Below are 12369 nucleotides of genomic sequence, written 5' to 3'. Positions count from 1 at the left end.
TATAGGTCATTTTAGGGAGAATTCGTATCTTTACTAAATCGAATCTTTCAATCCATGAACACTGTATGTCTCTCCATGTATTTTGAGTTTGATTTCTTTCATCAGCATGTTGTAGTTTTTGGTTAGAAGCTAAGTATATGTTTTATTAGATTTATATGTATTTCATCATTATTATTACTTTTTTGCAGAGTTGTAAATAGTATTGTATTTTTAGTTTTGATTTCCACATATTTGTTGCTAGTATATAAAAATACTGTAGTTTTTTTTTTTTTTTTTTTTTTTTTGAGATAAAGTCTCACTCTGTAACCCAGGCTGGAGTGCAGTGGCACAATCTCGGCTCACTGCAACCTCTGCCTCCTGGGTTCAAGTGATTCTCCTGCCTCAGCCTCCTGAGTAGCTGGGATGACAGGTGCCTGCCACCATGTCTGGCTATTTTTTTTGTATTTTTGGTAGAGATGGTGTTTCACTATGTTGGCCAGGCTGGTCTCGAACACCTGATCTCATGATCCAACCGCCTTGGCCTCCCAAAGTGCTGGCATTACAGGCATGAGCCACTGTGCCTGGCCCTATAGTTGACTTTTGTATCTTGATCTTGTATCCAGCAAACTTGCTGGAATCACTTACCAGTTCTAGGAGCTGTTTTGTAGGTTCTTTGAGCTTCTCTACATCGACAATTATGCCATCTGCAAATAGTTTTATTTCTTCCCTTCTGATTTCCTTTGCCTTCCCTTCCCTTTCCTTTTCTTGCCTTGCTGCATTGGCTGGAACTTCCAATGTAACATTGACTAGCAGTGGTGAGTGATCATCATTGCTTTCCTCCAATCTTAGGGGAAAAGCATTGTCTTTCACCATTAATTAGCTACAGGGTGTTTTTTGTTTGTTTGTTTTTTTTTTTTTTTGTAGATATCAAATTGAGAAAGTTCCTCTCTATTCAGTTTTTTTTTCTTGAGAGTTTTGATCTTGAATGTGTATTGAATTTTGAGAAGTGCTTTTTTCTGCATCAATCGATACATAATCATGTGATTTTTTTCTTCATTAGTCTGTTAATATGGTGCATTACGTTGATTGATTTTCAAATATTGCACCAGCCTTGCATACCTGGAAGAAACCCTACTTGCTCATAATGTATAATTCTTTTTATGTATTGCTGAATTCTATTAGCTAATATTATGTTCAGGATTTTTGCATTTATGTTCATAAGGAATATTGGTCTATAGGTTTTTTTTCTTTGTACTCTTTTAGTCTTATTTTTTTTGGTATCTGAGTAATACTAGTTTCATAGAATGACTTGGGAAATGTTCCCTGCTTTTCTGTTTTCTGAAAAAGAGCGTGTAGAATTGGCATTAATCTTTCTTTAAGTGTTTGGTGGAATTCTCCAGTGAAGCCATCTGGGCTTGGAGATTTCTTTTTTTGGGAGTTTTAAAATTACAAATTCAATTTCTTTAAGTGTTACAGAGTTATTCAAATTATCTACTTCATATTGAGTCGGGTGAGTGAGTTTTTATATCTATTTCCTGCGGAGTGAATGTCTAGTGTTTGGGGAAGTGGTTTGTTTCTTCTAAGCTGTGTATTTAGGAGTGGAATAGTTCATGATATTCCTTTACTGTCCTGTTGACGTCTGCAGGTTCTAGCCCCTGCAGTGGTAGCCCCTGTTACATTCCTGATTTTGGTAATTTCCATATTTTCTCTCTCTTTTTCTTTTTTTTTTGTCAGTCTTGATAGAAGTTTGTCAATTTTATTGATTTTTTTCAAAGAACTGACTTTTGTTTCATTGATTTTCTCTATTGTTTTCTGTTTTCAATTTTATTGATTTCTTCTCTGCCTTTAGTATTTCCTTCCTTTTGCTTGCTGGGGTTTATTTTGCTCTTCTTTTTCTATTTACTTAAGGTTACAGCTTGGTTTATTGATTGGACTCTTTTCCTCTTTTCTAATGTAAGCACTTAGTGCTATAAGTTTCCAAGTGTACTGCCTCAGTTAGGATGAAATGTAGAAAACTTCCTCCCTTTATGTCCCTTTATCCTCCCCCATTGAAAATGACATTGTCTTGAACGTTTCCTCTACATACATTGATAACCACATCAGACAGTGATGCAATTTTTGCTTAAGTCATCAGATGTAATTTGGGAAACTGAAGAGGAGTTTCTGTATTTATTTATATTTTTTACTTTTTTGGTTTCTTTCTTTTTTTTTGAGACAGAGTCTCGTTCTGTTGCCCAGTCTGGGCTGCAGGAGGCTGCTCCCTGCAGCCTCTGCCTCCTGGGTTCCAGTGATTCTCCTGCCTCAGCCGCTGGGTAGCTGGGATTATAGGTGTGTGCCACCACGTCTGGCTAGTTTTTTTTTTTTTTTGTATTTGCAATAGAGACGGAGTTTCACCATGTTGGCCAGGCTGGTCTCAAACTCCTGATCTCAAGTGATCCACCTGCCTTGGCTTCCCAAAGTGCTAGGATTACAGGTGTGAGCCACTGCGCCCGGCTATTTTTTTTTTTTTTTCACTATTTCTGTTGTTCTTTCTTCCTGATTTCCAAGATTGCCTTCCTTAATCCTTTTTCTGTTGAAGGAACTTTCCTTAGCCCATCCTTTAGGGTAGGTCAGCTGACACAAATTCTCCTGACTGTCCTGAAAGCCTGTTTTTGCTGGATATAGGATTCTGGGCGGCAGTTCTTTTCTTTCAGGATTTGAAACACGCTGGGCTACCTCTGTAGCTACTCCGTCTCACCCATGTGTTCTAAGGAGAAATCTGCTTTCATTAGAGTTGGTTATTTCTTAAAGTAAGATGTCCTCTCTCTTGATGCTTTCAAGGTTATTGATTTGTGTTTAGTTTTCGCAAGTTTGATTATGATACACATGGTATGGCTCCTTTGGGTTTATCCTATTTGGGGTTTGCTTAGCTTCTTGAATGTGTAGGTTTTTGTCTTTTGCCAAATTTGTGAAGACTTCAGCTATTATTTCCTTAATACTTTTTAAAGTCGCCCCCTTTCTTCTCTCCCTCATGGACTCAGGTGACACAAATGTTAGCTGTTTCGTCAGAGTCCCCCAGGTCCTGGGGTGATCATTTTTCACTCTATTTTCTCTCTATTGGGCAATTTCTATTCTGCCTTCAAGTTTGCTGAATCTTCCTCTGTCCTGTACATTCTACTTTTCCTTACCCATTGAGATTTTTATTTTTATTATTATGCTTTTCAGTTCTAAAATTTTTTTTTGGCTTTTTCTTCTAGATATTCTATTTTTTGTTGAGATTTTATTTTTTTTCATCTCAAATGTGTTCATAATTGCATTTTTATAGCATCATTGTAGCATCACAGCTTTTTCATTGTGGTTGCTTTAAAATCTTTGTCAGATCATTCTAACATCTGTGTCATGTCAGTGTGGGAATCTTTTGATTACTTTTCCTCATTCAAGTTGAAATTTTCTTGGTTCTTGGTAAAATGAATGATTTTCACTTGAACCGTAGGCTTTTTTTTTTTTTTTGGACAGAGTTTTGCTCTTGTTGCACAGGCTGGAGTGCAATGGCGCGATCTCGGCTCACCACGACCTCTGCCTCCCGGGTTCAAGTGATTCTCCTGCCTCAGCCTCCCGAGTAGCTAGGATTACAGGCATGCACCATCATGCCTGGCTAATTTTGTATTTTTAGTGGAGATAGGGTTTCTCCGTGTTGGTCAGGCTGGTCTTGAACTCCTGACCACCTTGGCCTCTCAAAGTGCTGAGATTACAGGCGTGAGCCATTGCGCCCGGCCGGCATTTTGGGTTTTATAGATTCTGGATCTTATTTAAATCTGTCTTAGCAGTTTCCTTTGACCTGCACTTGCAGAGAAGGAGGATGCAGCCTTGTTGCTCTGAGGCAGGGCTGGACCCAGGTTCTCTGTCTGGCCTTTGTGGACCCCCGAGTAGGGAAGGACGCCTTGTTGCTGCCGAAAGGGAGGGAAATGGGTGCCTCTTTACTGCTTCCCAAAGTAGGGGTGGCCTCCTCACTACTAAGCCTCCTCTGACACCACTCCAGCATGGACGGGAGGGGTGCCTCATTATTGCCAGGTGGGGGTAGAAATCCAGGATTCCTACGTGGACTCTAGCGACACCACGAGTGGGGATGAGGGACTTTTTACTACAGGTGGAGATGAAGTCCCAAGTCCCCCCTGAGCCTTTGCTGGTGGGAGTGGGGTCATAGTTGTTCCTCTTTGGTTAGATTAGGGCAATTGTTGTCTAGAAGTTTCCTGCCTTGCTAGGCTGCCCCTTTCCTAGTCCTTTTGTTAGAGAGAACTGGCTCACTTTCTTTTTTTTTTTTGAGGCAAAGTCTCCCTCTGTTGCTCCAGCCGGAGTGCAGTGGCGTCATCTTGGCTCACTGCAAGCTCCGCCTCCCGGGTTCAAGAGACTCTCCTGCCTCAGTATCCCGTGTAGCTGGGATTATAGGCATGCACCACCACACCCGGCTAAATTTTGTATTTTTAGTAGAGACGGGGTTTCACCATGTTGCTCAGGCTGGTCTCAAACTCCTGACCTCAGGTGATCCACCCGCCTCAGCCTCTCAAAGTGCTGGGATTACAGGCGTGAGCCCCCGCGCCCGGCTGAGAGCTGCCTTTTCTTAGGGCTTTGTTCAAGCTGTACCTGTTGATGATCCCGGGTCACCAGCTTCTCCAGCACCCGAGCCGGAATATCCGTGGCTAATAGAAAACCTTGGGAACTCACTGCCACATTGTTCCTTAAAGTTTGTAACTGATCAACTTTCTTCTTTCCACCTTCCAGAGTCTTCTTCTATTTGGCTTATATATAATGCCCCGGGTTTGTAGTTGTGCTTTGTGGGAGGAATACGGAGAAATGTGTCTGCCTCATCTCACACAGAACTAGAATGCAGCCTGGTTTTGAAACCACTGCATGAGGGAATTCCTTTGAGGTGGGTGAGAGAACTCAATCAGGAGGCTATTATGCTGGCCCAGATCAGGCAGGGCACCTCCCCTCCCCTCCACCAGAGGTAGATGTGGCTCCTGTACTCTCCCAGAACACAGAGGCCCTCATCAGCCACTGGGGCTGGGACGAGTGGGCTTCTCTCTGCTTACAGGGCTGTGGGCTTCTCTTTCACACCTGGTCCATCATCTTCAGCTCTCACACAGCTTTCTGTCTTTTGATGGCCCAGGCTGAGATGGTCCTTCTGTCTCCTGCACCGTCTGCCCCTGTCTTTGCTTTATTGCGCCTACCTCACTCTTCACCCATCTGTGTGCCCACAATATGGGGAGACACTCTGAAGTCCTTGTCACCGGGGCCATTTTATTTCCTTTTATTTCTGCAAGCTCAGCCCAAGGTCTGTTGCTCATGGGCCTGGAGTTGGGCTGGGTGGAGCTGGACTGGCCAGGGATTTGATGGGGTGCAGAAGGGAGTGGTGCCACCAGGGACTGAACTTTGGAGGCTCAGGGTTGGAAAGGCTGTGTGCAAGCTTACTTGATCCCCCTAGAGCCCCGAAATGATAAAGATCTGTGGGAGACTTCCTTTGGGGTCAAGGCAGTTAGTGCTTTTGTCTTATCTCATGCCCAAATCTCAAATTCTAAATGAAGAGAACAGAATTCAGGATTAAAGTAAATAAATGAAAGATTATCCCTTGTTTGAACTACCTGGGTGATTTGCATATTCAGCCCTTCTCAGAGGAATTCAGAAGATTATCAGGGAAAAGAAATGAAGATTATCCAGACTTGTAGGATATCTTAAAATGAGGTTTGTTAAACAGGGATGTTCCTAAATCAGGGGCTGGAGCTGGCATAGGTCTGAGGAGGGAGGGGTTAGGTGAGATAGTTCCCTCCATTAGACCATGCTGCTGAGGGCAGAAGGCGTGGGGGCAAGGTCTGCCTTTTCCCCACCGAGTCCTTCTGCTGTGTGACCTTGGGTGATTTCCTGCTGTCTCTGGGCCTTGGTGTTTTCACTGGTCATCTGATGCAGTTGGACTTTTAGCTCAAACCCAACGTCCCGGGAGCCTTAAACTTGACTCCCCTAAAGTTCTTCAGCAGATTCGTATGAATACCCAAATCAAGTCCAAACTCTCAAAGGTCTCCTGGGTGTAGCCCGTCAACTCCTCTGTCTTTGTCCCTTCTCTCCCACTCATTTTGCCAGGTTCTTCAGTCACATTAGCGATCCCTAGACTGGGCCATACTCTGCCACACCTCTGGACCTTGCCCGTGCTGTTCCAGGACTAGAACACCCCCCCTAGCTTGCTTGCCACTTTGTTAATTCCTCCTTACAGCGCACGTGAAGGAACTGTCTCCTCCTCTAGGAAGCCCTCCCTGACGTTGCCTCCATCTGCTGTGTCTCTCAGTCCTGCCTTTACCGTATACTGTTGCAATTCATCTTTGCCCTCTGTCCTGCGGGCTTCTTGGGATGGGGAGGGCTGTGATTTGGTCACGTTTGAATGCTGTCTGCCCAGCGCCAGGCCTGGCTGGGAGCAGGAGGTGGTGGTAAAAAGAACTGGAGATGAGATCTGGCTGTTGCCTGTAGTGGCTGAGCTGGCCCATTGGGAACAGGAGTGGGGCGAGGGAGTGTCAGAAACTTTCTTGTCTGCTTCTCGGACATCGTCTTAGAAAATGTCAACTTATATAAAATGAATTGGCCTGACATTGTGTTTCTCTGTTGTCAAAATAGTTTGAATAGACCATCATGCATTTTCTAGCCCTTTAAAGGTGGGACTGCGGTGACCCGTGACCGGCTTGTCCTGGTCTGCTTGGAGCTTGCCTGGGTTTTCAATGCAGGTCCTGTGTCTGCAAATCCCCTCAGTCCCAGACAAACTCTGATCGTTAGTGGTCCCGTGGTGTGAGGCCTCGTTCCTTCCTCCCCTAGGGTCTAGCTTGCTGTGGGGAGCTGTGGAGTCTGCTGGAAAAACCAGGTATTTGAAGGTGATGGGGTCACGACTTGACCCCTGGCTGGTCAGTGGCCCCCATGGTGGCTGGGCTGGGGCTTTCCGCAACCTCCCTCCCCGCTGGAGGGTTGGTTCCTGCCTCCTGCTTGCCGGGGGAGAATAGTGCTGGGTACTGACAGGGCCAGGGTCGGTTCCTGCCTCCTGCCTGCCAGGGGAGAATGGTGCTGGGTACTGACAGGGCCAGGGTTGGTTCCTGCCTCCTGCCTGCCGGGGGAGAATGGTGCTGGGTACTGACAGGGCCAGGGTTGGTTCCTGCCTCCTGCCTGCCAGGGGAGAATGGTGCTGGGTACTGACAGGGCCAGGGTTGGTTCCTGCCTCCTGCCTGCCGGGGGAGAATGGTGCTGGGTACTGACAGGGCCAGGGTTGGTTCCTGCCTCCTGCCTGCCGGGGGAGAATGGTGCTGGGTACTGACAGGGCCAGGGTTGGTTCCTGCCTCCTGCCTGCCAGGGGAGAATGGTGCTGGGTACTGACAGGGCCAGGTGTGGCCAGATCCCCACTACTGTTGGCAGGTATTCTTGAGCAACTCCAGAAGCCTCCATTTCCTAATACAGAAAATGGGCAGGAAAATCCTAAATCAAGTTGCCGGAAACTTTCAGTGTAATCACACAAATAAAGCTACTGGGATGAGGTGGTCACAGCAAGCATTTCTACCTCAGGTGAGGGCCTATGGAGACCTAGGCACTGTGGCTGTAACCCTCGCAGCAGCCTTACGGGTTGGCACTAATATGATTTCCGTTTGACAGACGTGAAGACTGAGGCTCAGTTGAGGCTGAGTGATCTGCCCAGGGCTACAGATGTGTAGGAGGCAGAGCTAAGCCGTTGTTCCAACCACAGACACACTTTCTGTTTGACTGGGCCTGTCCGCAGGCTCGGGGTGGTAGCCAAGTGGCTGAGATTATGCAGCTTTCATATGTGGACTGGGATCAGACTGTCGGTCTGACTTGCTCTTGAACCAGGCCTCCCCGTGACTGTGGGACCATCCTGCCAGTGGAGCTCTGGGCTGGGTGAACCCCTGGCTCAGAGTAGTGGGAACAGCTAACAAAGCCAACAGCCCCCGTGGGTGCCCATGCTTTGTTAGAGTTGGGAGCAATTGAGGGATCCAGCAGTGTGATTCGGGCAGTGGTTCATTCATTCCCTAATTCATTCCTGCATACATTAATTCATTCAGCTGTGCACTTACCCTCTTTGCCACCTCTGAGTTCATAATCTATGGAAGGGAGGGCCGCACTAGTGAACACACTGGTGTTCAGAGGGAGGGAGGAGCACCTAAGGGGTGCTGCCTGGGGCAGTCAGAGAAGGCTTCCTGGAGGATGAGGCATTTGAACTACTGCTGGAGACTAAATGTGCCTTCTGGGTAGACAAACCACGGATGGGTGACATTCCAGCCTCCAGGCTGGCACATGCAAAGGCAGTTTGACGATGCTGGACTGCAGGAAGGCGTGAAGGGAGTGGAGGAGGCCACGTGGCTCTGTGGCCTCACAAAGGTGCTGTGGCCATCCTAGAGGCTCTGAGCAGTCACTGAGAGTGCTGAGGGGCAGGTACAGCTGGCTGTGTGGGCTAAGAAGGCCCAGTGTGGATTACTGGGGGACTGAAACGGTCCTGGTGAAGGGTGGTGGCTGCTGAGAGCCAAGCAGGGTGGAGTCCCAATCCCTGCAGCGCAGCCCCCTCTACGTGGCTGTGCTGTGTTCTCGTGGGCTCCCCAGGAGCCCTTGTGTCCTTGGCACACCCTGGAGTCAGAGTGTGGACAGGGGCATGGGTGATCAGACCAAGGTGATGGAATCTTCAGGACCCAGTGACTTGACTGACCCATCCCAGTATCGGGTGGGGGAAGGGAGGGGTCTAGGCTGAAGCGCAGGGCTGACGTGGGGCTGGGTGGAGGAGCCGGTGGTGCGAGCTCTCTGGGGTGGGGGGAACGGCGAGGACTTGATTTGGATTTGGAAAGGAAGACATCACTCCCTGCCTCTCCCAGGAGGAGCAAGTGCCTCTCAGCTGCTCTGACAGCCCCTCAGCCTGCTGTTTTGCACAATATACAATTTCTTTGCATAACAGACAGAATAATCTCATTTTCTCACTGGCTACACAGCTTAGCTTTCAATCAATTATCCCCAAATACATTAAAAAAAAGGGCTCCATGTCACATCTCTGCCTGCTCAGTGCTCCGTTTCCCTGTCAAGGAATTTGCAAATCAATTGCTTTAACAATACTTTCCACAAATTACCTTCGAATGCCTGTGATGTCACCCACAGCTAATGCGCTCCTGATAAATAATGCATCAGGAAGTGGCGAGGGTTTTTACCCCCTCCCTGGCACACGATAAAGGAGACGGCCTGTTCTTGGGCCGAGCACCCTGGCTTTAGCCTCTGGGGCCCAGCCAGGTGGACGGATGGGTGCTGGCGGCCGGACAGCAAGGTGGCTGGCTCTGCCGCACTGCCTGGTTTGCTGTGCAAGACGCTGCCCCTCCCTTCCCCACAGCGTGGCACTGACGCCTGGGGATGGCTACAGATGCCTTACAGTGTAGTGAGCTGTAGTGGCTTCAATGGAGGAGCTCAGTCTCTGGGGTGTGGGATTGGCAGTGGCTCTCACTGTGGCGCACGGCCTGATTGGGAGAGAGCACTTTTTGGGAGTCGCTGGGAAGCAGAGGGCGTTCCCAAGCTGGCCAAGCTCGCAGCCTGAGGAGTCCCTGGATCTGCATCCCTGGAATCGGCCTGTCACCATCGCTCCCGCAGGGCGGCTCTGGAATAGAGTCTGCGCTGGGCTGGGCTGGGGACCCCGAATGTAGGGCCTAGAATGGCATGAGGAGTGTGGCCCTGGGGGAGAGCTGTGTGTCCTGGGGCTCAGGCGGCACTGAGCTGGCCTTGGCTGAGGGGGTGGGGAGACCAGAGGGTCCCGGCCTCCATGGCTGGGGAGTTCCTTCCCTGTCTACTGTGTGCACGTGTGCCTATATGCATGTGTACGCAGGCATGTGTGTGCAGGCATGTGTGTGCAGGCATGTGTGTGCTCCTGCATGGGCATGTATGTGCATGTGTGTAGTCAGCTCATGAGTGAGACTGGGTGGGCAGTGCAGTAGGGATGGGGTCCTGGAAAGGCGTCCTCTGAGGCTGTGGGCTTCCTGGCGGGGTGGACTGGGCCTGTGGTGGAGGGAGTGTGGGGGAGGGGGACTCATGGGATGTGATAGGTGCTCTTTTGCCTTTTCTTTTCTTTTTATTCTTTTTTTCTTCTCTTTTTTTTTTTTTTTTTTGAGACGGAGTCTTGCTCTGTCACCAGGCTGGAGTGCAGTGGCGTGATCTTGTTGGCCAGGCTGGTCTCAATCTCCTGACCTTGTGATCCGTCCGCCTGGGCCTCCCAAAGTGCTGGGATGACAGGCGTGAGCCACCGTGCCCGGCCTGTTTGGCCTTTTCTATCATGCAAACTGGATGTGGGGACAGTGTGAGAGAATGTTCTGGTGGCTGAATCCCTTAGAAATTTCAGGGTTTTGTTTTATTGTGGGGACGGAGGTTGGGACCACAGAATTTGCTTGCGAGAATGAAGTTATTTTTTCCCGCATGATTATTACCAGTGCTAGTGTCATAATAGCTGTAAGTGTGTTTTGATGCAGCAAGCGAAAATCACGAGGATTCTAGAAAACCCAAATAAATCGTAGCACGTTTGCAGCAGCAACTACAAACAAAGGTCTGGAAGTATCCTGAGCTCCCAGCTGTGAGGAAGTCGGATGAGGGGGTGGACGGGGCGGCCTGCATGGCCCCCACGGGGGTGACGTAGGCCCCGTTATACCGCATCTAGCCAGGGTCCTGCGTGGCAGGCATGTGTCTAGTTTAAGCATCCCGTGGCGTTTCATTCAGGTCTTGGGAACACACACCTTGGGAGCAAAGCCAGTCTGTCTGCAGGCTGCAAAGGAGGACGCCTGGCCAGGAAGTTGGGGAGGATTTGGGGTAGAATGTGAAGGGTGACTCCAGGACACAGCAGTTCCTGAGGCCTCTGGGAACGTGATACCCATGTAGTGGCTGAGAGAGCGCCCAGCCTTTCTGGGTGGTGCAGAGGCAGATGGACAAGCGTCCCTGTCCTACCCTGTTGTGTGGCTTTCCTACCCTGTTACGTGGCTTTTCCTGGGCGTGCGTCTTTGTGTTGAGATGATAATTCCAAAGGATGCAGTTGCGTGGGCGGTGGGCAGGGGCCCGTAGTTAGGGTGGACTGTGGGTGCTGCCCGCTGGGCTGCAAACACAGGGGACTGATGGCACATGAGCAGGGAGAGGTCCTTCGAGGTCCTAATGCTTGTCAGGGTCAATGAAAATCTTCCTCCAAATACAGGCCCTGCTTTTATTTTATGAATTCACATTAACACATCACAGAAGTGAGTTTTTGTGGAATGTGCTTTGGGAAATACGCTCACAAGTGGGTGGGCTACAAGAAGTCATTGAGCTGTCCCTGGTTTCCTGTGAGTTCCTCGGGCTGGGTCCTGGTCCTGGACAGTATGGATGGCCAGACACCAGGGATTTGGCTGGCCTCAGGGCTGGCCCAGCCTCCTGGGCTCTCGCACTGAGGTCTCCGAAGGCCCAGCAGGGCTAGGGAGCAGGTATGTCAGGCCCTTTGCGACTGTGGTGTCCCGGTCTTCAGGCCTTCGGAGACCTGAGCAAGAGGGAAAGTGGGTAATGGGGGAGAAGCAGAACATGGATTGTATGGACTCAGAGCCCGTCAGGATTGTGGGGCTGTGGGATTTTAGCCCCACAAAGCCTGAATCCACCCTTGTGGTAGGACAGGGTCACTGGGGGGCTCATGGGGAGGAGGTAGGTACAGTTGGTAAGTCAGAGGCACTCTGCCCTGACATAGCCTCTCCCCAGCTCCCTAAATCCATGACCAGGCACCCAGCAGACTCTGGGCTTTACCACTCCTCCGAGACCCACGTGAGCAGCCCAGGCGGCCACAGGGCTAGGCGTGAGTTCAGAGGTGAAATATCAGGCAGCAACAGGGCGTCTCAAATAGCCAATGAGCTGAAGAAAGCCACTAGCCTCAGCAGTCCTGAGAGGGAGGATGAGGCACTGCTCCCTACACCCAGCAGGACTAGAGGCCTTGGCGCGTCAAACGACAGTGGTGTTGGCCAAACTGGGGAGTGGGCCCCTCTCAAGGGGATGCTCTTGGTGTAAGAGCAGCCTCACATGTTTAGAGACATTTGGACTGGGTGTGGCACAGGCCTCCACGGTCCTGCACCTGCTCTATAGACACTCCACACAGTCCCCAAAGAACTGCGAGGGTGTTCGTCCAGCATTCTCTGCACGAGTGGATGGGTGACCTGTGGCAGTGCCATGGATCCCTACGCAGCAGGGAGGTGCTGTGAGCAACTCACATAGGCTGGGGCTGGGTGGCGAGGTCCGGCACGGGAAAGAAATGCATGGTGCAATACCCTTCAGGTAGATTAAACTACATGGCCTGGAAGGACAGATTCCAGGAAGCCTCCACATTGCAGGAAGTCTGTCTGGCATGTGGGA

This window comes from Macaca fascicularis, chromosome 12 (assembly GCF_037993035.2).
Source record: "Macaca fascicularis isolate 582-1 chromosome 12, T2T-MFA8v1.1".
NCBI lineage: Eukaryota > Metazoa > Chordata > Mammalia > Primates > Cercopithecidae > Macaca > Macaca fascicularis.
Note: the sequence above shows the minus strand (reverse complement) of the source record.